Source organism: Acinonyx jubatus, chromosome A3 (assembly GCF_027475565.1).
Source record: "Acinonyx jubatus isolate Ajub_Pintada_27869175 chromosome A3, VMU_Ajub_asm_v1.0, whole genome shotgun sequence".
In the NCBI taxonomy this organism is placed as follows: domain Eukaryota; kingdom Metazoa; phylum Chordata; class Mammalia; order Carnivora; family Felidae; genus Acinonyx; species Acinonyx jubatus.
In genome coordinates, this window is record NC_069388.1 from 100384220 (window position 1) to 100410791 (window position 26572).

A 26572-nucleotide genomic window follows, 5' to 3' on the forward strand; every position below is an offset into this window, starting at 1 on the left:
CTTCTGGGAACTTCCCCATTGCCACCGCCACAGTTCACAGGGCCAGTCACGTATAAATGTCCCTGACTTTGTCCCCAGGCCATGGCTGATTGGACAGTAGCTGGGGGGATAGCTCCTCCAAACTAATGCACCACTGGGAAGGAGGAACTAGAATGCAGAGGCCAGGCCACATGTAATTGCTCTCAAACTGAGGACCTCAAAATCCATAAGTCATTGCCCACGTGTGTGGAGTACATTGCAGTTGACAAAGCTCCTAGACGTGAGTCCACGGCGCAGCTGGGCCTGTCTGAGGTTTTGTCTGCCAGGCTCCCTGCCTCACGTGGGTGAGCCACCCCAGCTTTTCTCAGCCCAGCCGTCTTACCACATCCTCAGCCACAGTGCATGGGACTCAGGACCCGAGTTAGAACAATCTAAATCCTCCTGGTATCATTCACGCTAAATCTAAGAAAGAGAAGCCATTCTACTGGCTTTCACAGCAGCCAAATAGTAAAAGCTGTCAGCTAGTTCTAAGTGCGATTTGGTCCCTTGTGACAACAACCAACAATCACAACAAAATCTAATGTACATTCGCTCCATGAAGACTTAGCCCCCAACCACTGCCATGTGCTATGTCAGATCCTGAGGGGTCAGAGGTAAGTGTGGTGGGCGTGTCCTTGTCTTCACAGGATACAGTCTTCATACTTCCAGAAAACTGCATCACAGGGTGATATGTGCATGGACAAGGGAAGCATAGGGTTTTGTGGGAGTGCAGAGCAGTGACACTGAAGTTGGGCTTGGGGGAGCAGCCAGGGGAGGAAGATGGGGCAGGTAGGAGAGGAAAAGGGAAGAGAAGCTTCAAAGTGAAAGAAAGCCTGGCTAGGGGGTTTAGGCAAAGCAGAGCTAAAGTGTAGTGTTCCGAGGGAAAAGCCGTGGGAGCATACACTCTATGCTTATCTGGGGGAAGAGAAGTTGGGGAGCTGATAGTGGTTATGGGGTCTTATCCGCAACCCCCCCCACCCCCCGCCTAAAATAACTTGAGCTAAAGTAGATCTCTGTTGGTTGTTTCATGCAACAGGGTGGCTGGGTCCTGGGAAGCCCTGCCTCAAATGTTAGTCACCTGAGAAAGCTTCCTTTTCTGAGGCCAGGGGCTTTTATTAGGAAAGAAGTATTCTAACCACAGGGTCTTGCGGTGCGTCAGAATTCCTGGAGAGACTGAGCTACAAAGCCTCTCTGTGCTCGGTAACAGGAATGTGCAATTGACCTGTGGTTTGTTACAAAGGGTTGCATCATTGGGGAAAGAAGGCTGTGCCCAGGAACAGAATAGCCAAGGGTCTGGAGTTGTCCAGACCTAGAGGCTTCCCCAGTTGGCTGGATCCCAGTGCTGGGGGCCAGGGTCATGGACTTAGACCTCAGGAGAATCTCCCCATCCTAGTCTGTTGCAAGGACATGGAGTGCACACCTAACCCGGGCCAAACTCCCTGCTGCTCTGGGAAGAGGACTTTGTGTGGATGGCTCCATGCAAACCTACTCCCCTTTACGGTTCATGCTTAAATGACCGAGGATGGTTTTAACGCGTGCACACAGAGACTGGCATGCAATGGAGACTAGCGTGCAGGGAGCTTATTGGGGACTTGGTTCAGGAGCCACTCCTGTGTGGTGCGAAGAAAGGAAGACTGAATAGAAGGACCTGAACTGCAATGCAGTCACAGCACAGGCCTCAGCCCATCCCTTAGAACATCTGGAGCTAGGGTGGGCCTGAAAAGAGAGCTGGGTCTCTGTATCCCCACACTGACTGCTCCCTGGATGCAGGCTTCCCTTGGAGGGCAGACATGACTTCTTCAGGGACAGGTCATCCTTATGGGGCAGGGGTAAGTCTGGGCAGTGCCCCCTAGCATCTACAGTGGCAATGATCAATGACAACTGTGATGCTACCATAGTGGCTATCTCACTGAATTTTCACAACAGTCTTCAGAGGGTATTAACTATTATCTTCACTTTACAGATGAGGAAACTGAGGCACAGAGTTGTTTCACTCAGAGCCTACTCACCATAACATCTCCTTTGGGAGTAAATCATCGGATGTGTAATCGGGACACCTCAGTGCCGAACACCTTAACTTCTCACCTACCCACTGACTGTTTCCCAAAAACGTCTTTATTGATCTCTGGGATTCAATTTTCCCAGCTCTCGAATGGAAAATACTCACTTGGCCTACCTTTTACTGGGTGAGCTTTGTGAACTGCTAACCCTTATACGAATAGCAGACGGGATTCTTATTACACATGAAGAACAATAGGGGATCTAAGAAATGGCAGTATAAGACCACCCCTAAATCTCTGAGGATGGCCAGAAGCCTAAACCTTTTGGGTACTCCAGCTGGCAGAAGGGCAAATACAAATACCTCCATTTGGCAAATAGATAGATGGAGGTAAATGACAGGAAAGTCTGCAGACAGAACTGAGGCCAAAAATTAATTCCCAGAACCCATGTCCAACATGGCCTTAGTATGGATCTGATGACACAATGGAAACAAGAGCCAGCCCATCCAAGAGGAAATGGACTTCCTGAAAGGGGTAGGAGGGAAATGTGAAATGTGCTGGGCACCATGCCAGATGCTTTATATAGGTTATGTTTTCATGCCTTCAATAACCGGAGGCTTTTGACCACTGTCAATCAGAGGTTCAAAGGTGAGGGGTAACCTGTTAAGGACATAGGGCCCAGAAGGGGCAGGACCTTGGCTTTCTCCAGCACATCTCGCAGCATCCTACTGGGCAAGGAGCTTGCTCCAATGCCATAGGAATACTGGCAGCATTATAGGCTGGCCAGCGTCTGAACTTGTTCTTGCCCAGAAGTGCAAACTGTAGAAGAGAGTGAAAGCCTTTGCGTCTTGCAGCAAGACCTGTTTCTTTAATTTGGGTGTTGGTCTGAGGCCTTCTCTGGGATTAATATGCTAGGGGCCTGGTGTGGTTGATTAAAGAAAGTTTGAGGCAAGATTTGCAAGCCCCAGGCCCAGAAAAAAAAAAAAAAACCCTGGGGTGAGGACAAGGGGGAAGACAGAAGAGGCCTTCCTATAAGCCCCAGAGTGATGGTGGTTTCCTCAAAGAGATCCCCAGCAGGACCCGGGATCTGCGTGTGGGCATCACTGCTAGGCCAGGAGAGGGCTGTGGGTGCACGTGTGTATGCAGTGATTGACCTGGAGTCAGACATGCCACAGAGCCTGCTGATTCACGTGCACCAGAGAAGCTTCCATCCAGATCTATCTAAACACATTTGACGGTGACTGTTGTCCTTCAGTAAAGACATATCCCCTCCTCATCCTGGGTGATGGGCGATGTGAAAAGGTTCTCTAGATGAGGTGTGGGCTCAATGAGGAGAGGGAAGAGTCCAGAAGACACTAAGGCATGGCCCAAGCATAACCTCTTGATGTATGGGGAGGGTTTCCCCATCCACAACACGGGGATGATGATCGCGCTTTGATAACACCAGCAAAGCTTTCGGTAGAGTGACGTGGACATAGCACCTCAGCAGATAGCTGTGGTTCGTCCAAAATTTCATGTGTGTTGAAGTTATTTGTTACTATAAATAATACTAATTTATTTAGTAGCAGCAGTACACGTTTAGAAGTGTCCTATATTTGTGGCGACTAAATACCTGGTCACTCTGCTGTGGCCAGCCCCTTCCTGTTGGTGTTCTCTCCATGAAATTCGGCTCCAATATTAGTAGAGTGGCTGTCTTCTAGTTAGAGCTTGACTGTATTCTTTCATCCTTTTACCTGGAACTTTTCTGTTTGTATTTAAGACATGTCTTGTAAATGTCAGCAAGCCCGATTTATTTTATATTTTATTTTATTTTGTTAATATAATTTATTGTCAAGTTAGCTTAACATAGAGTGCATATACAGTGTGCTTTTGGTTTCGGGGGTAGATTCCTGTGATTCATCACTTACATACAACACCCAGTGCTCAAACCCAACAAGTGCCCTCCTCAATGCCCATCACCCATTTCCCCCTCTCCCCCGCCCCCTTATCAGGCCTCAGTTTGTTCTCTATATTTAAGTGTCTTATAGTTTGCCTCCCTCCCTCTCTGTTTGAAACTTTTTTTCCCCTCCCCCTCCCCCGTGGTCTTCTGTTTAGTTTCTCAAGTTCTACATAGGAGTGAAAACATATGATATCTGTCTTTCTCTGACCTGTCTTTCAACTAGGAAGCTTAGTTCACATTCATTTTTTGGTAGTCCTTAATATATTTGGACTTGCTTTACTACCTTAATTTTTCATTTCTGTTTTAGCTCTTTTTTAATGCTTCTTATTCCTCTTTTCTTGCCGTACTGGCCCGGGGCGGGTGGTGGGGGGGCCAGTACGGCAAGGGGGGGCCATTTCCCTGCCCTCCCTTAATGGCTCAGAAATTACATACTTTGTTTGTGTTCTTTTTGTGGTTGCTATAGAAATTTTACCATGGCTCTTTTACTTTTCGGGGTCTAAAGGTAATAAATATCTACACATCCTTCCCCCCAAATACATGGATCTAGGAGCATTTTAAACCCAACCTCTATGTTACTGCTGAATGGCGTTTTAGTTCTATTATTTTGCTAACAGCACATTTAGATTTGTTTTTAACAGATAAGACAGGCTTTGTTTAGGTTTTCCTACACGTTTGCTGGTTTCTTGGCTCACCATTCTTACTGACATCCCAGATGTCGTGGGCCACCCAAACATGTCTACCTCCTACTCCCTGTGACCTGTGAATGTGTTATGTTACATGGCAAAGAGGGAATTGAAGTTACAGATGGAAAGCAAGTTGCTAATCAGCTGACCCTTAAAATAGGGAAATTATTCTGGATTATCTGGGTGGGCTCAGTATAACCACAAGAGTCCTTAACAGTGGGAGAGGGAGACAGAAGAGGAGTCAGAGTCATATGATATGAGAAGGACCCAACCACCATTATTGGCTTTGAAGGCGGAGAAAGGGGCCACCAGCCAAGGAATGCAGGAAGCTTCTAGAAGGTAGTAAAAGCAAAGAGACAGTTTGTGTCCTAGAACCCCCAGCAGCCCTGTTGACTAACACCTTGATTTGAGCCCAATGAGACTCAGATCAGAATTCTAACCTCCAGGGGCACCTGGGTGGCTCAGTCAGTTAAGCATGCGACTTCAGCTTAGGTCATAGTCTCACAGTTCATGAGCTGGAGCCCCACATCAGGCTCTGTGCTGACAGCTCAGAGCCTCTCTCTCTGTCCCTCCCCCCATTTGTGCTCTGTCTCTCTCAAAAATAAATAAGGCATTAAAAAATTTTTTTTAAAAAGAATTCTAACCTCCAGAAATGGAAGATAATTTTGCATTGTTCTGAGCCACTACATTAGTGGCAATTTGTTATAGCAGCTAATAAAAAAATAATATGCCTTCTTTCTGGAATAATCTTCCTTCTTTTTAACACACCCTTTATTCTTTTAATGAGGGCCTGTTGGTGGTAAACTCATTTATAATTTGTCTGGAAATTTCCTTATTGTGTCCTTTTTCTGGAGAAATAGTTTTAATATGTACATGATTCTGTATTAACAGTTCATTTTCTGTCAGCACTTTGAAGATAATTATGATTTCTAAAAACTCAGTTTAATTCTCCAAACTGCCAGGTCATTTGTTAGTTTTCTCTCTTGCTCACACTTTGATTCTTTTTTTTTTTTTTTTGCTTTAAATATTTCAAACAAAGTTATTTAAAATTCTGAACCCAACTGACCTGAAGTATTTGGGGACCTCAATTTCTTATTTTTGTTTCAGACTCTGAGGTTCCCACATTACTGGGATCATGTCGTACCTGAAGTTGGAGGTCTGAGTCATGAGGTCAAATTCTCTCTGGGACTTTGAAATCCACCCAGCAAGAGCCTTAAAACTCTGAAAAAAAAAAGGGGGGGGGGACGAAAAGAAATAAAGACAACATCGAATTATTTATAACATTAACCTTCTAACACAAAACATAACAATGTAACCCTTTGTTAAGACAGGTAAAATTGAGCAATAATCAAATGAACATTTTAGTTAAAGCAGTGATTGTAGAACAAAGGATCTTAACCTGAGAGGTATCTGCAGATAGGCCTGAGTGGGTCAGTGAACTCATGTAAATTTTATGTGATAGGTCAGGTTCATCTTTGGGGGGTAAGGACTCATATACTGAAAAGATGTACCATCTAAAAAAAGTTAAGAATCACTACTCTGGGGGGCGCCTGGGTGGCTCAGGTGGTTAAGCGCCTGACTTCGGCTCAGGTCATGATCTCGCCATTAGTGGGGTCGAGCCCCGCATCCAGCTCTGCGCTGACAGCTCAGAGCTTGGAGACTGCTTCGGATTCTGTGTCTTCCTCTCTCTCTGCCCCTCCCCCACTCGTGCTCGCGCTCTCTCTCTCTCTCTCTCTCAAAAATAAACACTAAAAACTTTTTTAAAAAAAGAATCACTACGCTGGAGGAACTTCAAAAATGAAAATAAACTCACATTTATTATTTTGTATCTTCATTATCCCTTTGCTGTTCTGGTTCTTAGTCCATCCCTTCATTTCTGTAGATTCCTAAAGAGACCTTAGCTTATTTTTCCATGTGTGATTTTGGGTTTGATTTCCAATCCAAGTTGAGAAGAAAAACATCAAAATTCTAGTAGACCAATGAGCAAAGGAGGTTTTGTCAGAAGCTGAAATCAGATGGAAAACAGAAACGTAGAAAATGTGTCATTGCCATCATTAATGAAGAAGCCATAGTTAAAAGACTCATAAATATGGAGAACAAACTGAGGGTTGCTGGAGGGGTTGTGGGAGCGGGGATGGGCTAAATGGGGATGGGGCACTAAGGAATCTACTCCTGAAATCATTGTTGCACTATTGCTAACTAATTTGGATGTAAATTTTTAAAAATAAAAAAAAAAATTAAAAAAAATGAAGAAGCCATAGTTAAAATAAGGCATTTACACCTCGTGAATTAGCAAAAAGTAGGAAAACCACACTTCCCAACGCTGATGAGGTTGCAGTGAAATTTGATGTCAGCACCTAGGGCTATTGTTTTAAACTTTTCAGAAGGTGATTGTGTAATGTGTAGCAAAAGCAGTAAAAATATTATCCATCTTTGATCCATTAATCCTATTTCAGGGAATTTGTCGACAGAAAATAATCTGAGGGGTAAAAATCACACAGTTATTGCAGCATAGATGAAAACAAAAACATTAGAAGAAAACTCAATGTGCAAAAAAGGTAAATGAACTAGTAATACCATATTTATGGAAAATGATGCAGCTCTTTGAAATGTTTAATTCTGAAGACCAAGGGGCGAGCACAAAAAGTGCTTATTACACATAGGTGGTGTCATCTCACCCAACTGAGACTCTGAAAAGGGATGGAGATTTTTGAGTTCTCAGAGAGTATGCAACTAGACGCCAATTTCCCTGTATTTTCAAGAAGTCTGAGCAGCTGGCCATGCCTTGTGATCAGATGACCATAGTGGATGAGTAACAAACTGAGAAACCTGTGATTACATGCTTAGAGTTTACACTCTGATCAAACAAACCTCACCAAAAAATGTTACCCTGAACAACGTAATGATTTACTGAACAGAATGATAAGGCCCAAATATTGCCTACTTGGTTCTCATGAGGGACGATGAATAATCAACACAGCTTTAGGACTTAGCTGAAAGTGTTGAGGGTTTTCTTTTTACAAAATCTCACAGTCTTCATCTGTGCCAACAGTAGCCTCTGATGTCATAAACTCTTGACTCATCATCTTGGTTGCCAGCCTACTCATTCTTCCCAAACATGGCCACCACCTACACATCTTTGTCTGTTTCTTGCTCTACCCACAATGCCCTTCTTCTGGCCAGAAACTCATTCACCCCTGAGCTTTAAGGCTGCCTCCTCTGAGAAGCCTCCCCCCCATGCATTTCCCTATCATCAAGGGCTTCTTCCCAGGCTTTCCATGCCCTTCTTTTTATTCCACATTACCGCACTGTGTTACCATAAATTGCGATTACATCTGTTTCCCCACTGTGACTAGGAGTTTAATTCATAGCAAAGTGGATCCAGTATGGGATTTGGAGTTGAATAAACCTGGTTTTAAGTTTTAGCCACACCTTTTACTAGCTCTGTGACCTTGGACAAGTTACTGAGTCTCTGAACTTTTGTTCCTTTATCAGAACAATAAGGGTCAAAGAAAACCTGCTTCATGAGGCTATTGACACATGCTAAGTGCCCAATAATTATTATCTGTATGCAGGCTTATGAATCCCTGGGGTAGAATAAGACCAAAGTCTTTTGGCTCCTAGCCCAGTGCCATACCATAATGGCTGGAAAAGGTATATGAATCCCAGAAGGCCACAGCTCCTTGAGCCAACAAGAATCCAACTGTAGGTCCAGAAATTAGCAGTTGCTTCTCCTGTCCCCTTGGAGCCCTCAGACATTGGGGAAATCCCTTCATGTACCTCCTTCCGCCCCCACAGTGAGAAGGTCCAAGAATAGATCACTGTAGGGGCAGGAGGAATCAGATCTCCTGGCCGCTGCCCAACCTCTGGCCCCTTCCCTCTGCTGGGCCAACAGACAGTGAATCACTGCTGACATCATCCATGACACCCACTGGTCTTGGAGTTGGTGACTCCATGATGTGAAGAAACTTTCCTTCTGAGAAGCATCTCCTCCAGGTTACCAAAGATTTGTCTCCTCTCCTACAACCATTGCTCTAAACCTTGTTTACCTCTAACTTCTCAAAGTGACCCCTTAACCCTGGCATTACCTATTGGTGACCTCATGTTCTGTATTACTGAGAAGAATCAGGATGTGGGTCAGGAATTCCCTTAACTTCCTTCTTCAGAATTATAGTGGAACCATAATGACAAAAATCACCTGTGACTGGACCCAGATGTGAGTCTGGTCTATGTTATTAGCTTAGTAATATTTAGCACATCTCCTAATCCTTGGCCACTTACCTGGGCCACTTACAAAAAGAAGTTAAAAGAAAAAAACCATACCTTCAAGATGTCATAAGGATTAAATAAAATAACTTGGTGAAAGGACCAGAAACCTCATAGGTACCCAACAAAAATTGGCTATTATCCATTTCTCTTCCTTTTAAAATATTGTTGTTCCTTCCTTTCTGTCCCCGAAGTTCCAGCTGTCGGATGGACATCTCCCTGGTAACATGTACCTTACATATAACATCCATAATGCCCCAAGCAGAATCCACTGACTTCTCACTCCACCCTTCCAACTACTCTGTTTCTGTGGATAATGCAACCTTCTTGAATTAGTTTCCTATTGCTGCTGTAACAAATTACCATAAACTTAATGATTTAAAACACAAATTTATTGTTTTACAGTTCTGTAAGTTAGATGTCTGACACAGGTGCTACCGGGAGAAAATCAAGGTGGCAGCATGGCTGTGTTCCTTCTGGATGCCCTTTGGGAGAGTCCTTTTCCTTGCCTTTTCCTGCTTCTAGAGGCTGCCCACATTCCTTGGCTTGTAGCTTCATCTCCTTGACCTCTTTTTCTGTTGCCACATCTCTGATTCATATTCCTGCTTTCCTATTCTAAGTATCATTGAGATTACATTGAGCCTGCCAGGATGATCCGGGATCACTTCTCTTACCATTTTGAGATCTTTAATTCCATCTAGAAAATCTCTTTTTCCATGTAAGGTAACATGTGACAGGTTCTGAGCATCCTATGTCCATTGACATGGACATCTTTGGGGGCCACAAATCTGCCTAACACAAGTCCTTTCAGAACCCCTGGCCTAAAGCATCGAGAACATCTGTGACTCCTCTCCATCCCCATCCCCACCTCCCTTCATAGGAAATCACCTAGTATAGTGATAGCAAAGAAGTTTGGGATCACGTGCCCCCTCCGACCCACTGGCACAAGCTGCCTAGAACATGGTGCTGTGGACTGCGAGGCTGTATCTTGGATCCTTCAAGAAAGAGTGATCCGATCAATTAGCCATGTCTGTGGTGGTCATGGAAGGGCAGTACATAGCATGTGCTCGTGGGAGATGCATCTCCCATATCTGACCTCTGTTACCCAGGCCCACAGGCACCACCCCCCCCGATTCCCAATTAGAACTGTTTGCCCAAAGTATTACAATAGCCCCTTAAGAACAGAAATTTTTCCTCTGCCTGTGGTCTCTCTCAGCATCAGTCTGCCTCCTATACGTGGCCAGATATTTCAGAAGAGTGGTTTCTACATATTGGTCCTTAGATCAGCACCACTGTAAAAACGGGCCAAATAAGATGAGAAACAAGAAAGCCCTTAATATTTAAGTATATTGGGGTGTTGACAACTCTCCTGTTTTTGAGGACTGTCCTTTCCTCTGAGATTATATCTTTTGGGGGGGGGCACAGAATAAAAATGGCTTTTCCTTTTTGAAATTTGTTATTTGTTATTTTTTAAGTGTATTTTTATTTATTTTGAGAGTGAGAGCAAGAGTATGAGCAGGGTAGGGGCAGAGAGAGTGGAGAGAGAATCCCAGGGAGGCCCCACACTGACAAAGCAGTGCCAGATGCAGGGCTCGATCTCACAGACTGTGAGATCACAACCTGAGCCCAAACCAACTGGGCCACCCAGGTGCCCCTGTAATTTGTTGTTTTTATTAAGGCCCTTGTCAAAGTTAAAAGTTAATTCCGGAAAACTCCTGAATTAAAAAACATACATTGTCAAAAGACAAATTATTGGCATCAGTTATTCAAAAGTCTGCAAATAGCTCTTAAACCATAGTTCTGATCACAGAGTTTATCAGGCCTCCTCCCCCCAACCCAATCTAAAAAAGCCTCCCTTGCTTGTGGAAGGAAACCTTCTCACTCTTTATGTCTATCCAGGTCATAACAAGTTTCCAATAGTATGTCCCCACCTGCTCCTTCACCCTCCGTGCATTCCCTCACACTGTCACATGGATCCTTCACTATTTCTAGAACTATCCCCCTCGCCCTTCTCACTTACTTGGCTCGTTTCACTCCCTCAAACTGCCATATCCATCTTCCTACACATATGCACCTGCTGAAACCCTGGTGAGCCCTCAGAGCCCATATGGAATGCTGCTTCTTCCATGAAGCTTTCGGGACCTCTCAACCGCTTGCTGTCTCTAACTCTGCATAGGTTGTTTGGATCTTCCCCGTGGCATCTACGTCTTGGCTTGTTTGAGCTCCTCAGGCACGCTTTCGAAAGAAGGAGGAGGAAATGGGGAGTGTTTACAAACAAGACTGTCAGTCAGGAGGCTCTGAATTGGAATCTCGTTTGCACCGTTTATTAACTGAGGCAGGCGACTTAGTTCTCTGAGCCTCAGTTGCTCTGATTTGATGATGGAGTATGAGGTTCCCCTAGGTATGGGCTCAGCACGGCGCTTCAAGGCTTACCAGTAGGCCGCCTTCATCAGTTTAATAATGACCAAGACTCAGTCCTTCTGTGTCTCCCAGTGTCCAGCACTTGGCCCAAAATACTCCGGTCCTGGCACCATGCCTTGTTTTTCCCTGCTTCTCCAGGGAGACACTCAACTAGCGCCTGTTGTGTGAACGTGAATGTGTCTAACCGCAAAAATAATCTCCAGTTTGCCAGCATTTAAGAAAGAACAGAAAGCTACTGCAGAATCCCCCTTCCCCTGTGAGCAGCCTTTCTCTCTATCCTTTCTTTCTTTCTTTTCTTTTTTTAATTTACATCCAAGTTAGTTAGCATATAGTGCAATAATGACTTCAGGAGTAGAATCCAGTGATTCATCCCCTATGTATACCACCCAAGACTCATCCCAACAAATGTCCTCCTTAATGCCCCTTACCCATTTAGCCCATCCCTTCACCCACCACCCCTCCAGCAATACTCAGTGTGTTCTCTATATTTAAGTCTCTTATGTTTTGTCCTCCTCCCGGTTTTTATATTATTTTTGTTTCCCTTCCCTTATGTTCATCTGTTTTGTATCTTAAATTCCACATATGAGTGAAGTCATGGGTCTTTCTCTGACTTACTTCACTTAGCATAATACACTCTGGTTCCATCCACGTTGTTGCAAATGGCAAGATTTCATTCTTCTTGATTGTCAAGTACTACTCCATTGTATATGTATACCACATCTTCTTTACCCATTCATCTGTTGATGGATATTTGGGCTCTTTCCATAATTTGGCCATTGTCGATAACACTGCTTTAAACACGGGGGTGCATGTGGCCCTTTGAAACAGCACACCTGTATCCTTTGGACAAATACCTAGTAGTGCAATTGCTGGATTGTAGGGTAGTTCTATTTTTAATTTTTTGAGGACCCTCCATGCTGTTTTCCAGAGTGGCTTCACCAGTTTGTATGCCCACCAGCAATGCAAAAGGGTTCTTCTTTCTCTGCATCTTCGCCAGTATCTGTCATTGCCTAAGTTGTTAATTTTAGCCATTCTGACAGGTGTGAGGTGGTATCTCATTGTGGTTTTGATTTGTATTTCTCTGATGATGAGTGATGTTGAGCATCTTTTCATGTGTCTGTTAGTCATCTGAATGTCTTTTTTAGAAAAGTGTCTATTCACAGTCTCTTTAGCAAATGGTGCTGGGAGAACTGGACAGCAACATGTAGAGGAATGAAACTAGACCATTTTCTTACACTGTACACAAATATAAACTCAAAATGGATGAAAGACCAAAATGTGAGACAGGAAACCATCAAAACCCTAGAGGAGAAAGCAGGCAACCTCTCTGACCTCAGCCACAGCAATTTCTTACTTGACACATCTCCAAAGTCAAGAAAATTAAAAGCAAAACTGAGCTATTGGGACCTCATCAAGATAAAAAGCTTCTGCACTGCAAAGGAAACCATCAACAAAACTAAAAGGCAACTGACAGAATGGGAAAAGATATTTGCAAATGACATATCGGATAAAAGGCTAGTATCCAAAATCTATAAAGACCTCACCAAACTCCACACCTGAAAAACAAATAACCCAGGGATGAAATGGGCAGAAGACATAGACACTTTTCCAAGGAAGACATCCAGATGGGCAACAGACACATGAAATGATGCTCGACGTCACTCATCATCAGGGAAGTACAAGTCAAAGTCACACTGAGACACTACCTCACACCTCTCAGAGTGGCTAAAACGAACAAATCAGGAGACTATAGATGCTGGCAAGGGTGTGGAGAAATGGGAACCCTCTTGCACTGTTGGGGGGAACACAAATGGGTGCAGCCGCTCTGGAAAACAGTGTGGAGGTTCCTCAAAAAATTAAAAATAGAACTACCCTATGACCCAGCAATAGCACTTCTAGGAATTTACCCATGGGATACAGGAGTTCTGATGCATAGGGGCATATGTACCCCTATGTTTATAGTAGTGCTTTCAACAATGGCCAAATCATGGAAAGAGCCTAAGTGTCCATCAACTGAGGAATGGACAAAGAAGATGTGGTTTATATATACAATGGAATACTACTTGGCAATGAGAAAGAATGAAATCCTGCCATTTACAGCAACGTGGATGGAACTAGAAGGTATTATGCTAAGTGAAATAAGTCAGAGAAGGACAGATATCATATGTTTTCACTCATATGTGGATCTCGAGAAACTTAACAGAAGACCGTGGGGGAAGGAAAGGAGCAAAAATTGTTACAGAGAGGGAGGGAGGCAAATCATAAGAGACTCTTAAATACAGAGAACAAACTGAGGGTGGATGAGGGGTGAGGGAGAGGGAAAATGGATAATGGGCACTGAGGAGGGCATTGTTGGGATGAGCACTGGGTGTTGTATGGAAGCCAATTTGACAATAAATTATATTTAAAAAAAAAGAAAAGTGACTATTCATGTCTTTTGCCCATTTCTTCACTGGATTATTTGCTTTTTGAATGTGGAGTTTGAGAAGTTCTTTATAGATTTTGGATACTAGCCCCTTATCTGATATGTCATTTGCAAATATCTTCTCCCATTCCGTTGGTTGCCTTTTAGTTTTGCTGATTGTTTTCTCTCTGCCCTTTCTTGGTTCTTTTCCCTTCAATCTGCTCACCCCACTCCCCCAACCCCCCCCCCCCCCCTCCGATTTCTGCCTGTTTTCTGAGCTGGCTCTGTAGCCTTCCCACAGATTCTGGGAACCACCTGATAAAACTTTTCAATAAATTATTTTTCTATTTTAAAAAGTATGGTCCATTTCCATTCCTTGTCCCATAGCCCCCAGCTGATAAGCATGGATCTGTCAACCATGACTGGCTTGTGACACTAATATAACACTTCGTGTGCCCTGTATACATCTGTGTTTGCCAATCATGTGATGGCTCTCACTGGTGGTAGTGAGACAATTTCAGGTCTCAGAACATATTTTTATATTTCAATAGTGGAACTGTGTTCCAGAATGCAAACATAGCTAGCATGTGAAACTTGTGATGTCAACAATATCAGTATTCAGGAGGAGGCTAAAATGGATAATTCCTATTTTTAAAAAGTGTCTGCAGTGTAGTGGCTTTTTAGTTTTCTATTCACCAACTAAGCATGCTTCCCATTGGGGATAAATCCCCCACTGGTCATGTCTTGGTAGGAAGTAGGGCTCTGCTTTCCATTTAGGAACTTGAAAGAGCAAACTACTTCTCTCTTATTCCCTAGATAGTGAGGAGGGTATGGGCACATGATCAAAGACAGGCCAGTGGATGCTTCTCCTGAGGACTTTGAATTTGAGGGAGTGAATCAAAGAGACAGAATGCACTAAGTTGTTCATGACAGTGGTGACAGTGGTTATTCTAATCCCTCCCTTTATGACTGAGCACATTGAGGTCACAAAGCACTGAACGTGATCCAGAACATTGAAGTTACTTGTCCAAGGCCACAGAGCTATCGGGGAGTAAAGCTCATTGCGGGACAAGACCTTCAGCCCACACGTTTCCCTTCAGCCCAGTGCTTGGCCCACCACACTCGCCCATAGGGGAATATCACATTTGTCATTGTCAGTCGGCCACTACATGTGCACGAGTCCCACAGACGCTGGTTCGAAGTTGGGCGGTAAGCTGCAAGATGGAAACCCAGAGAAGGAGCATAGGCTTTGGCAGAGAAGAATGTGACGACATTGACCATGAAGCCCAACAGACCCAGCATCCTCAGGCAGGGTGGCAGGGGAGCAGGGAGAGCAACGCTGCACAGAGCCATGGCTCATCTCTACTGCATGACATGGGCCATTTCTGATGACTGTGGCTCCACAGAGGTGGGAAGGGGGCAGTGCATGCGGTAGCCTGGCTCCTTAGACTCTCTTATAGTGGCCTTCCAGCTTGTCCTTGTACTACCTGCAAAGTTAAGAACCACATTTTGCAGACTCCCTTGCAGTGAAAGTTCCAGAGGTGACTTCAGTTCTGCCAATCGGACACATCTGTGGGAGACTTGAATTTGGGATCCATTATTTGGGGAAAGCCATCCATTCCTTTCCTGCAGATTGAGCAAGCACAGCCTGCTTCAGGTTCCCAGAGCTGGTGAGGCCATGTGTTCCTGGAGCCAACAGCCAATGCAGCTGCTTCCTGATTCTGCACTGGGCTCCCGGGGTGTGAAGCTGGGGCCAGTGGTGACAGCATCTCCCCAACTGTGGCAGAGGTGATGGCTCCCCCAGCAAGCCAGTTCTGGAGTGTTCCTCCAAAGATTATTTCTGAATGCCCAGCCTACAGCTCATTCCTCTGATCCTCCAGCTGATTCTGTATGCACCCAATTCTTGATAGGAAAGCATTCCTGATGAAATCAGAGCATTCCTGTCACTTGCAACTGAATCCTGAAAACCAAACCGACATTTCACCATTTCTTCCTCACTTCTGTGCCTTAGCAGGTACTCTTGGCTATGTGTAAAACTCCTCTTGCCCTGACTCTGCCTGGCTAACTCCTACTTTTATCTCAACATTGGCTCAAACATCACCTCTTCCATGAAGGCTTTACTGCTTATTTCCAGAATGGTTTAGTTCCTGTTCTCCATTCTCATGCACTTTCCATCTCTCTCCTTCCATCTCTCTCCACCTCTCTCCATCTTTCTCTCTCTACCTCTCTCTCTCCACCTCTATCTCTCCCCATCTCTCTCCCTCCATCTCTGTCTCTCCATCTCTCTATATCTCCCTCTATCATCTCTCTCTCTCTCCGTCTTTTCCTTATTCATTCCTTTCATTCATTTTTTTCATTTCTTTCACTTACTCATTTATCACACATTTACTAAACACTTACTAGAAGACAATCAGTGAACTACAAAAATGTAAAGGGCACAGTCTCTGCCCAGAGGCTGCTTACAGATTAACCAGAGTCCCACAATTAAAATGTAGTGTGGCAAGTGCTGTGATGGAGTTGATCCGGGGTCTCATAGGAGCATGGAGAAGGGATACTCGATCGGGCCACAGGGCGACAAATTGTTTCCCTGAGGGCCTGAGCTCCAAAGTAGGAGTAAAATTAGCTGAGGAAGTAAAAGAGGAATGATTTTCCAAACAGAAAGAGCAGCATGTTCAAGGGCAGACCTTGTGTGAGAGAGAGCATCCTGGGGACCTACCTGCAAGAGGTTTGCGACAGCTATAATGTGCTGCATGTGCAGGGAGCCGTGAGGGCAACTGGGAGATGGGCTGGGGACTGGCAGTGCCCAGAATATGAGGCATCTTGTTTTTGCTAAAACTGTATGGGAACCTTGTAAGAAAAGGCATAGGGCCATCTGGATGTAGCAGTGTGGACCAGGGTATAGGACAAAGCAGAACTGCAACAAGGAGTTTGGTGGGGAGATCACGTCAGCACCCACAGATGAGGAGGCAGAGTCTGAACTATGGTGATGACCATTGGGATGGACAGAAGGCCCTAGAGATACTTTGGAGATAGATTCAATAGGACTTGTGAGTGCTGAATGTGGATGCAACATTGAACGTGCAGAGACGACAGAGAGCAAGAATATTCTTATTTGGGAGTGTCAATAACTGGGAAGATAGCAGAATCATCCACTGAGAATGGAGATACACTGGAAGGGGAAGCAGATTGCTTCGAAGGCAGTGGAGGGAGACAGTTAACTAAGCTTAGTTGCATTGTGTCTGAAATGTAGAGGGGACATCCAAGGGGGTGTCCAGTTGGCAGGCAGACTCACACACCTGGAAGTTAGAAGAAGAGACTGCTCTAAAGATAGAGACCTGGAAGTAATGGCTGAAGCCTGAGAGAGGCCTGAAAGAGAGAGTGTAAAGGGTAAACCAACACTTCAGCACGGAGTAGTTTATGATATCATTTTTTTTTAAGTTTTTTTAAAAAATTTTTCTAACGTTTATTTATTCTTGAGACAGAGACAGAGCGCGAACAGGGGAGGGGCAGAGAGAGAGGGAGACACAGAATCTGAAACAGGCTCCAGGCTCTGAGCTGTCAGCACAGAGCCCAATGCGGGGCTCAAACCCACGAACTGTGAGATCATGACCTGAGCCGAAGTCGGACGCTCAACCGACTAAGCCACCCAGGCGCCCCTATGATATCATTTTTAAAGATGAATTTGTTCTCCCTGCTGCATTATTAACTGTAACATTTTTATCTTTGAGTCTGTATTTTCTACTACAGTATCTTGAATATAGTAAGAGCTCAAAAGGCAGTAATAAGCACATCAATAATGAATTAATTTACTCATTTTTAAGGGGAAGGGCTTTAACTGTAGCTAGGAAAGTAGATCTTTCTCATGATCTCAGGACGAGGACATACAGGACTATAGGATTCCTATAAAGCAGAATCCCAGGCAAGGGGGGCACCAATCTGGATCCAAACGGCATTCCCAATGCCCTGGCCAATCAGGGCACCCGAGAGGATCACTATAGCCCAGGCTGCTCTTAGGGCCACCTGGAATGAGGCTACCTCCTCCAAATGCCCAGTTCTCATGACCAGTCAGTTACTGCTCTATCCTCCAGGTATTGTTCCTGGTCTTCCTCTAACCTTATTTAGAGATTTACTAAGAAAACAAATCTCCTGGCTAAAATTTACAACTCAGAAGACAACAGATGTTGGCAAGGATGCAGAGAAAGGGGAACACTTTTGCACTGTTGGTGGGAATGCAAACTGGTACAGCCCCTCTGGAAAACAGTATGGAGGTTCCTCAAAATTTTAAAAATAGAACTGCTCTATGACCCAACAGTTGCACTACTAGGTACTTATCCATAGTATGCAAAAATATTGATTCAAAGGGATGCACCCCAATGTTTATAGCAGCACTATCAATAATAGCCAGTTAAGGAAAGAGCCCAAATGTCCATCAACTGGCGAATGGATAAAAAAGATGTGGTATATATATACAATGGTATACTACTTGTCAATCAAAAAGAATGAAATCTTGCCATTTGCAACGACGTGGATGAAACTAGAAGCTATGCTAAGTGAAATATGTCAGTCAGAGACAGGTAAATATCATATGATTCCACTCATGTGGAAGTTAAGAAATAAAACAGATGAACATGGGGAAGAGAAGGAAAAAAAGATAAAAACAGAGAGGGGGACAAACCATAAGGGTCTCACAGAACAGAGGATGGCTGGAGGGGTGTTGGGTGGGGGGATGGGCTAAATGGGTGATGGGCATTAAAGAGGGCACTTTTGGTGATGAGCACTGGGTGTCATATGTAAGTGATGAATCACTAAATTCTACTCCTGAAACCATTGTTACACTATATGTTAACTAACTTGAATTTAAATAAAACTTAAAAAAAGAAAGAAAGAAAGCAAATTTCCTATGCTTACTAACCTCAGTAAAGTAAAACTTCCTTTTCTTTGCCCTAAAAAAGTCTCTTCTAAGCCTCAATGAATGTCACGTCTGAAATGCTAGCCACTTCCCTTTGCTCAACTTCAAGAACACCATTGCTTCCTGAGCTGCATGCAAACTGTCTTACCCTAGATGCTGCCTCCAACTCCCACAGGGCAAGGGCTTGGTCTGCTTTCCAGTAGTTCAGTGACCTGTGGGACCCTGTGGGGGCCTGTGGGCAGGAATTGCAAGTGTCTGTCCTTGGCCTTGAGGTCAAAAAGGTAAGAAAGGTTATGCAGTGGCCATAGCTTTCCCAGGGGGCCCACAATGGGAAGTAATTGCTGTAAAAACCCTGGCAGTTATTTTGCAAAATCACATGTCCCACAGCGATGGTTTGCGAACCCTAATGTGCTTTCCTCCATCTGCCATTCAGCAAAACTATTTATTCTAGCAAGCACTAATTCAATAAAATCTATCTAGGCTTACTATTTACACAACTCCCACTGCACCCTCCTTTCCCTTTGGAGAACACGATTTGTGACAAATAAGTGCCCACTTCCTCCACACACCCTCCACTTTCCATCTAATAGCCCTATTTTTCTCCCTCACAGCCTGTACCACTAGCCAAAATTATATCATATGTATTTGCTCAGGTGTTTATTTCTCTGTCTCTTGCTACACAAATCCCTTAATACATCTTATTCATGGATACATCCCAATAGTGAAAACAGTATCATACACATAGCAAGTGCTTACTAGTTATTTTTTAAATGAATCACTCTATTCTCTTTTCTAAATATTCCCCTAATTCTTGCATTGGCTGAACCCTGGAACCAAGAACCCAAAGCATGGTCTTTCTGGGGACCATGCTTTCCTTGCAGCTTTCTCAAGGAGAAAGAACTCAGGCCCAGATATTTCAGGGCCAGGAGGTTGGGGCCAACGTTGGGTCACCTCTCCACTGCCATCAGATTGTGACATCTTCAACCTTTGTTAAATGAACAACCAACAAAGGCAAACAAACGAAAACCCCAGCCCTTTGAAGTTTATACCAACCTGTACTTCTTTGTGTAGCTTTCAGCTACTGACCTCATTATCATTCCCCTCCATTTATTAAATATTTGGCACCTGGAACCAAGTCTGTCTCTTTGTCCTGAACCCCAAGGGACCTTGACATCCATTTGGATGACCTACACCATGACTTCTCAGTCTCTTGACTTTCTCACTTTCAGTGACTCCCACCTCTACTGTCCCTTTTTTACCCTATGACTTGTCATTTCTCATAATCTCTTCACTTCTGAAATGTTCAAACATCCTACTCTGACCACAAAAGACAGGATTTATGTCCTGTTTCTCCTTTTCTCCTTTCTCTTTTTCCCTCCCTCTGTTTCTCCCTCACTTTTCATTTTTTCCACTGCGTATGTATTTCAACACCAGAGACCTCCAGTCCCTTGACCACTCAACTTTCTTCTATCATCTCTTCCAATTTTCACTTCCTTCTAGTCCCTACTTGGACCATTCTTTTGTCAATATTCCCCACTGATGGCCCCTCTGCTCTCCCATCGCACTGCTTGGCAAAAATCTGGATCTCTCCGATGTCTGCCTCCTCAGATTCTACACCAAAGTCACCAAGTAGCTCGGAAGATCATGGCAGATCTGCCCCATTGCATGTTGATGACAGCCCAAACCAGCTAGCCTCTGTCATTGCTTGGCATCCCTTCCTTGTTTCTATAATTTGCTAGCTATCCCATCTCCACAGAAAATATTTCAAATATTCCTTATATTCTTTAGTCTCCTGCCCAACCTCCTCTTCCTTTACTTAATAACAAAGTAACAGAAACTAACAGGAAGAATTTCTCAACTCCTCATCAGCCCATATTGAACCTTTCTTTATCTTTGCCTTCTTCCCTCTTACCCAAGGCTAGTCTCTGACCTCTAGCTTTGGGTACCATCCCATTCAGCCTCCTCAAGTTTCTCACATCACCTACCATTTTTGATCATCACGTGAGGACTCTTGTGCACCTGGTCCCATGCCAAGAGCTTGGCATGCCTTGACTTACTCAATCCTCCCCCAAAAGGCTACGATATGGTGGCCACCATTAGTATAAACCCACTTTATTTACCCAAGTTTACATTAAGTGGAATAAAATCGCTCTACGTTCCTTATTCTACTATCATTAAATAAAAATCCTATTTAGTTCTTTTTCCATTCTGCTGTTAAGATTAAACCCAAGGGACTGCTGCTTATTTATCATAGAAATAATATCATTTCTATGCCTACAGTGTTAGTCTTCATAACTGAAAAACAAAAAATCCTGGTAATATAGGAGGTATCTATCTGCTCTTCCTCACAGCTTCAGTGGGACAGATATGGTTCTGCAGCATAAACTAGTTCAAAGAATCCATTTTAAGCAAGATTTTTTTCCATATTAAGCAATAATTAAGAACAGCCACGGGTGCCTGGGTGGCTCAGTCGGTTAAGTGGCCGACTTCGGCTCAGGTCATGATCTCACAGTCCGTGAGTTCGAGTCCCACATCGGGCTCTGTGCCCACAGCTCGGAGCCTGGAGCCTGCTTCGGATTCTGTGTCTCCCTCTCTCTCTGCCCCTCCCCTGCTTGCACTCTGTCTCTCTCTCTCTCTCTCTCTCAAGACGCCCACTCCTGGAACCCAGTCACCATGTCGTGGAAAAGCCCACGCTGCGTGGAGAGTCCATATGAAGGTGATTTGGTCAACAGTCCCACCAAGGTCCCAGCAGAAAGCCGGTATTACCTCTAGACCTGTTAGTGAAACAACCATCGGATGACCCCAGCTCTTAACCTTTGAACTCCCTCAGCTGATGCTGGGGTGGATCAGACTGAGTCTTGTTCAACTGCAGATTCACAAGCAAAACGAAATTGTCTTCTTCTTCTTTTTTTTAAGCTACTAAGTTTCAGGATGCTTTATTTCACAATAATAGATCAATGAAATCGTTGGAAATAATGTTGAAAAAGCATTTCCATATCCTTAAATGGTATGAAGATTTAAAAGATGTCTCGTTAAATCTGAAGGTCACTAGCGCTCTTCTTTTCTCACAGATGCATCATGGAAAGAAAAAAAGCATATGACTCTGCAATGTAACTTAAAAAATAACTTGAGTATGCCTGCTTCATTCATTTTACTCACATGAGAAAGAGCAGAACAGGAACTTAAAGTCACACAGACTTATTTGAGGACCACATACTTACCCACAAACACACATATTGCATCCCTACCCTGACTTTTCCAACCCATCCTTCTCCATTAGCTCCTTCCCATCCACTTTTCCACTTGTTTAAACCTGTTACATCTTGAAAAATCCTTCCCTTAGCCATGTGTCTCCCTCTAGCCTTCCCTTAGCCACATGTCTACTCATCTCTCTCTCCCCTTCAGAGCCAAATCTATTGAAGAAATTATCTCTGCTCACTGACCTTCGGTTCTCACCTTCTACTCACTCCTGAAGACGCTTTATTTCTTTTTTTTCTTTTAGTATTTAAATATCTTTTTTTTAACGTTCATTTATTTTTGAGAGAGAGAGAGAGACAGAGCACGAGTGGGGAGGGGCAGAGAGAGAAGGAGACACAGATTCTGAAGCAGGGACCAGGATCTGAACTGTCAGCATAGAGCCCAACGTGGGGCCCGAACCCATGAACCATGAGATCCTGACCTGAGCTGAAGTTGGCCACTCGACCAGCTGAGCCACCCATGTGCCCCATAGACCCTTATTTAAACTTTTGCCCTAGGGTTACCTAGCTCCTAGATCCAATGGACACTTTTCAAACTTTACCAGCCTTGATGTACCGCTAGTGTTCAACACCGATGATTCTTACTTTAAAACACTTTTTTCTCTAGACTTCCATACTCCGTGTCTCCTGGACTTCCCTCCACCTCCTCAGGCCTCTCCTTCCAAGCCTCCACTGAAGGCTCTGCACCTTCCACCTCTCAAACATCCCTCTGTCCTAGACCATCTTCTCTTTTAAACAAATCTCTCTCCCCATTTTATTCACCCCACATGTTCAATTATCTCCTTTGCTTTGAAAACTCCAAATTTTAGGGGTGCCTGGGTGGTGCAGTCGGTTAAGCGTCCGACTTCAGCCAGGTCACGATCTCGCGGTCCATGAGTTCGAGCCCCGCGTCAGGCTCTGGGCTGATGGCTCAGAGCCTGGAGCCTGTTTCCGATTCTGTGTCTCCCTCTCTCTCTGCCCCTCCCCCATTCATGCTCTGTCTCTCTCTGTCCCAAAAATAAATAAACGTTGAAAAAAAAATTAAAAAAAAAAGAAAACTCCAAATTTTAAATCTCCATTCCAAATTCTTCTCTTGAAAACCAGATCTACATAAATTACTGCCCACTGAGCACCTCTATCTGGAGTTCACATGTACCTCAAAATTCAACATACAAAGCTTATCAGCTTTCCCCCAAAACTGCCACTTTCTCTTCCATTACTCCTTATGTCAGTGAATAAAATTGCCATCCCTTACTAGAATCACTACCCGTCAGTAGAGACATCCATCAATAGACACCAAAACTGTAAATCTGTTAATCAATCTCAACAATTACCCCCTTCATTCTGCACATAATAAATTACCAAAATCTATCAACTCTACCCTCTTACTATGCCTTAAATCCATTCACTTCCCTCAAATCCCCTGTGACAATTAGTAGACACTCATCTCTTATCTGGATTGGAAGCAAGAAACACTGGAGTAGGGAAACTTGAGAGGCTGTCCCAACATCCATTCGCCAGCCAGGAGCCAGAAGCAACTATTTTAGCAGGTAATTTGGTCATGTCATTCCCCTGCTTGAAATCATTGATAAGAACTCCATGTTGTCCTCTTGTTAACAACCTGGGTTTAGCATGTATAGTCTTAATAAATGTCATGGTCTGGCCCTTATTTTCCTCTAAGTCACCTCTCTCGCCTTACCCCTTTTTCTTCCACTCTGTTCCAACCACTTGTGGCTCCTCGAAATGCGTTAGCATAAGGCTTCCCTTTTTATTCTCATCAGCTAGAAAGTCAATCGAAGTACTAGCTTTTTTAGTACAAGGCACCTTATTGTCAACTACCATTACATTGTCCTAATAAATATTCAAGTCTATGATGTCCAAATGTGAGTGGTGTCCTCTAGAGCCATGAAGCCTAAAACGCGCACACCCGTGTGAGGTAATGTTAGCTGCCTTTGTGCTCATTTATGAACATTTAGAAATGAAAATTTCAAATCTCTTCCCTGTAGGAGTTCACAGTCTGGTGCCTTGTCATAAGAACATTGGTAAAGCGTCAAGCATTAACCTACCACCATCAGAGTATTTGGAGCGCACGGGTTTGTGCTCTGCTATCCCATATTCTCATGTCAGGATCTCTCCAGAGAAGGAACTCCCATCCCTTTGGCTAAGTGATTGGCCAGGCCTAGGAAGTGCCACCTACAAGATACAACAAAAGTGTACCCAAGGACAACACAGTAAGGGGAGACACCCAAGTTCCAGAGCAAGAAAGGAGGTAACGTCAACCTCAAACTCTCACCTAAAAACCATTGCCCTGCACCACCCCCCACCCCCACTAACCAACCCTAGGCAAAGCACTTCCTGTCCCAGTGGAGTCTGTTCTAATGAATTCCCAGAACCAAGCTTTCCTGAATTTCCACGCTGGTCATTCACTTTTCCCCTCTCATAGGATGACTGGGGAAGTAACACCTGACAAGCAGCTCTCATAATGAGGATGATTTTCCATGATCTTCTATGACTAATGAGCTTGAGCAGAGAATGACATATTAGGTCACATCTGTGGCACATGTTTTTGTATAGAGACTTATGTTCTGATTCTCAACTTCCTGTTTTCATTATTCCCCTTTGTGTCATGGAAATATACACAGACAGAGTGCCATGTGCTCTGATTGGGATCTCATTTCTATGGGGCTGGTTGTGGAGGAAGTGAAGTTTCGTTTACACTGGGGATCCTCGGAATCTTCCAAAATATCACGCACAGGCTCCCTAGAAATTCAGGTTCCTGGGCTTAGCCTCACAACTCTGTACCTGCCAATTTGAAGTGGGGACTCAGGAGTCTTTGTTTTTAACTGGCTGGTCCTGATATAAATGATCAAGAGATTCTGAGAACTTTTGGTACTCTGAGAACAGACTATTACTTAACATAGTAAACATGTAAATCTATACTACCTACAAGGTGCTCAGCATCCTAGGAATTGTATGATGGGAGGGGGGGAGTGTCTTGGGTAAGGGTCAGGCTACTCTTTACGATGTCTGTGAAGATACTCTTTGACCTTGCCCTCAGTTTGCAGCTGCCACTTAGAATCATCCCAAACCATTGATTAAGCTCTCAACATGCGCTCAATATTGAATTCAGGATTTGGGAGAGCAAGACAGAAGCATGAGCTTGAGCAGGCTGTGAAACCAAAACTTACAGGTATCTCCTAATACAGAACTTAACGTAGTAAATACAAATGGAAGTAAATACAAATGGAAGAGAGGGAAGGAAGAGGAAAAAAAAGAAGGAAGGAAACATCAAGGAACAGCATGGGTGCCTTTATTATAATATTATTGCCAGCGCACCAGAAGTTCGTTGCTTTGAGGCAGGTGGTATCTATTTCAGAACCCACTCCTGGGGCCACAGACCCTTTGCTTTCTGATGTTCCTCCTCCTCCTTGAATCTGTTCCTTTTCAACGTTAGTGATTTGCCTTAAATCTTACCCTCACTTATACCAGCCTGTGTCCCATAGACGGAGGCTCCATTTGGGCTTCACTTCCCTCTGGAAGTCCCTCCAAGGGCTAACACTGTCCCTTGGGTTCCCAGTTAGCCTTGAAACCACTAAGCAAGATGAAGAACATCCAAGAGGGCTTGAGCAAGGTAGCTTTCCCACTTTCCTTAGGAGCACCAAGTGCTGGACCCCACTCATTTCTATACCCCCATGCCCAGCACTGCACTTGAACACCATGAGAGCTCAGTAATGTTTGATTAGCAAATGAGTGAATGAGTGAGTGAGCAAGTGAGTGAGTGAGTGAATGAATGAATGAAGAGTTTACTGCCTTACACAGCCCACTGAGTTAACTATGAAGGTAGGGTAACATGAAAGTCAAGAGTGCTCATTCAGTCTGGGTTTAACACTTTCCTTTTCCATTTCTTCACAGTGACTTTGGGCACAAATCCTTTGCAGTGCTCCCCATTAAGAGGTAGAGTCTATTTCTCCATCCACATTGCCTTAAATCTGGCCTCGTAAGTTGCCTCGACCAGTAGAACATGGCAAGAGTGACAATGCGAGTTCTGGAGTCTAGGTTTCATGAGGGTTTGCAGCTTCTATTTTTCCCCTTTGGAACAGCAGCCCTAAGACTGCCACATAAGGAAGTCACTCTAGCCTACCAGAGGACACACAGAGGAGAGCCAAGGCCTCCACCCAGCAGTGCGTATCAACTGCCAGACATGCGAGTGAGACCATCTTGGACCGTCCAGCCCAGCTAACACTCAGCCGAATGTGTGTGAGCCCAGGAAACACCAGCAAAGGACCCACCAGCCAACACACAGAAATCATGAAAAATAATAAGTCATTCTTGTTTTAAGTTCCGAAGTGTTGGATTGGTTGTTACACAGCAGTAGATAACTGGGAAAATCCCTCCTGGAAACTAGACCCTTTCTCCACTACTCCCACCCACTGCCAAATCCTGACAAATCTAGATAGGCGTTCCGGTGCTATTCTTTATAGGGTCTGACCTTCAAATTGGACCATTTTGGGAACCCTACTTGAGTTTTTTTGGGGACTGAATTCCACAGTGACTTGAATAGCCAACATTCCTCCAACTCACTGGTGCATCTATTTCTGTATTAATTCAGCAAATGTTGCTAAGTGCCTGACACATGTTATAAATACTTTTGCATGCTCGTGATCTATAAACAAATAAAACAGACTAAAACTTCTGC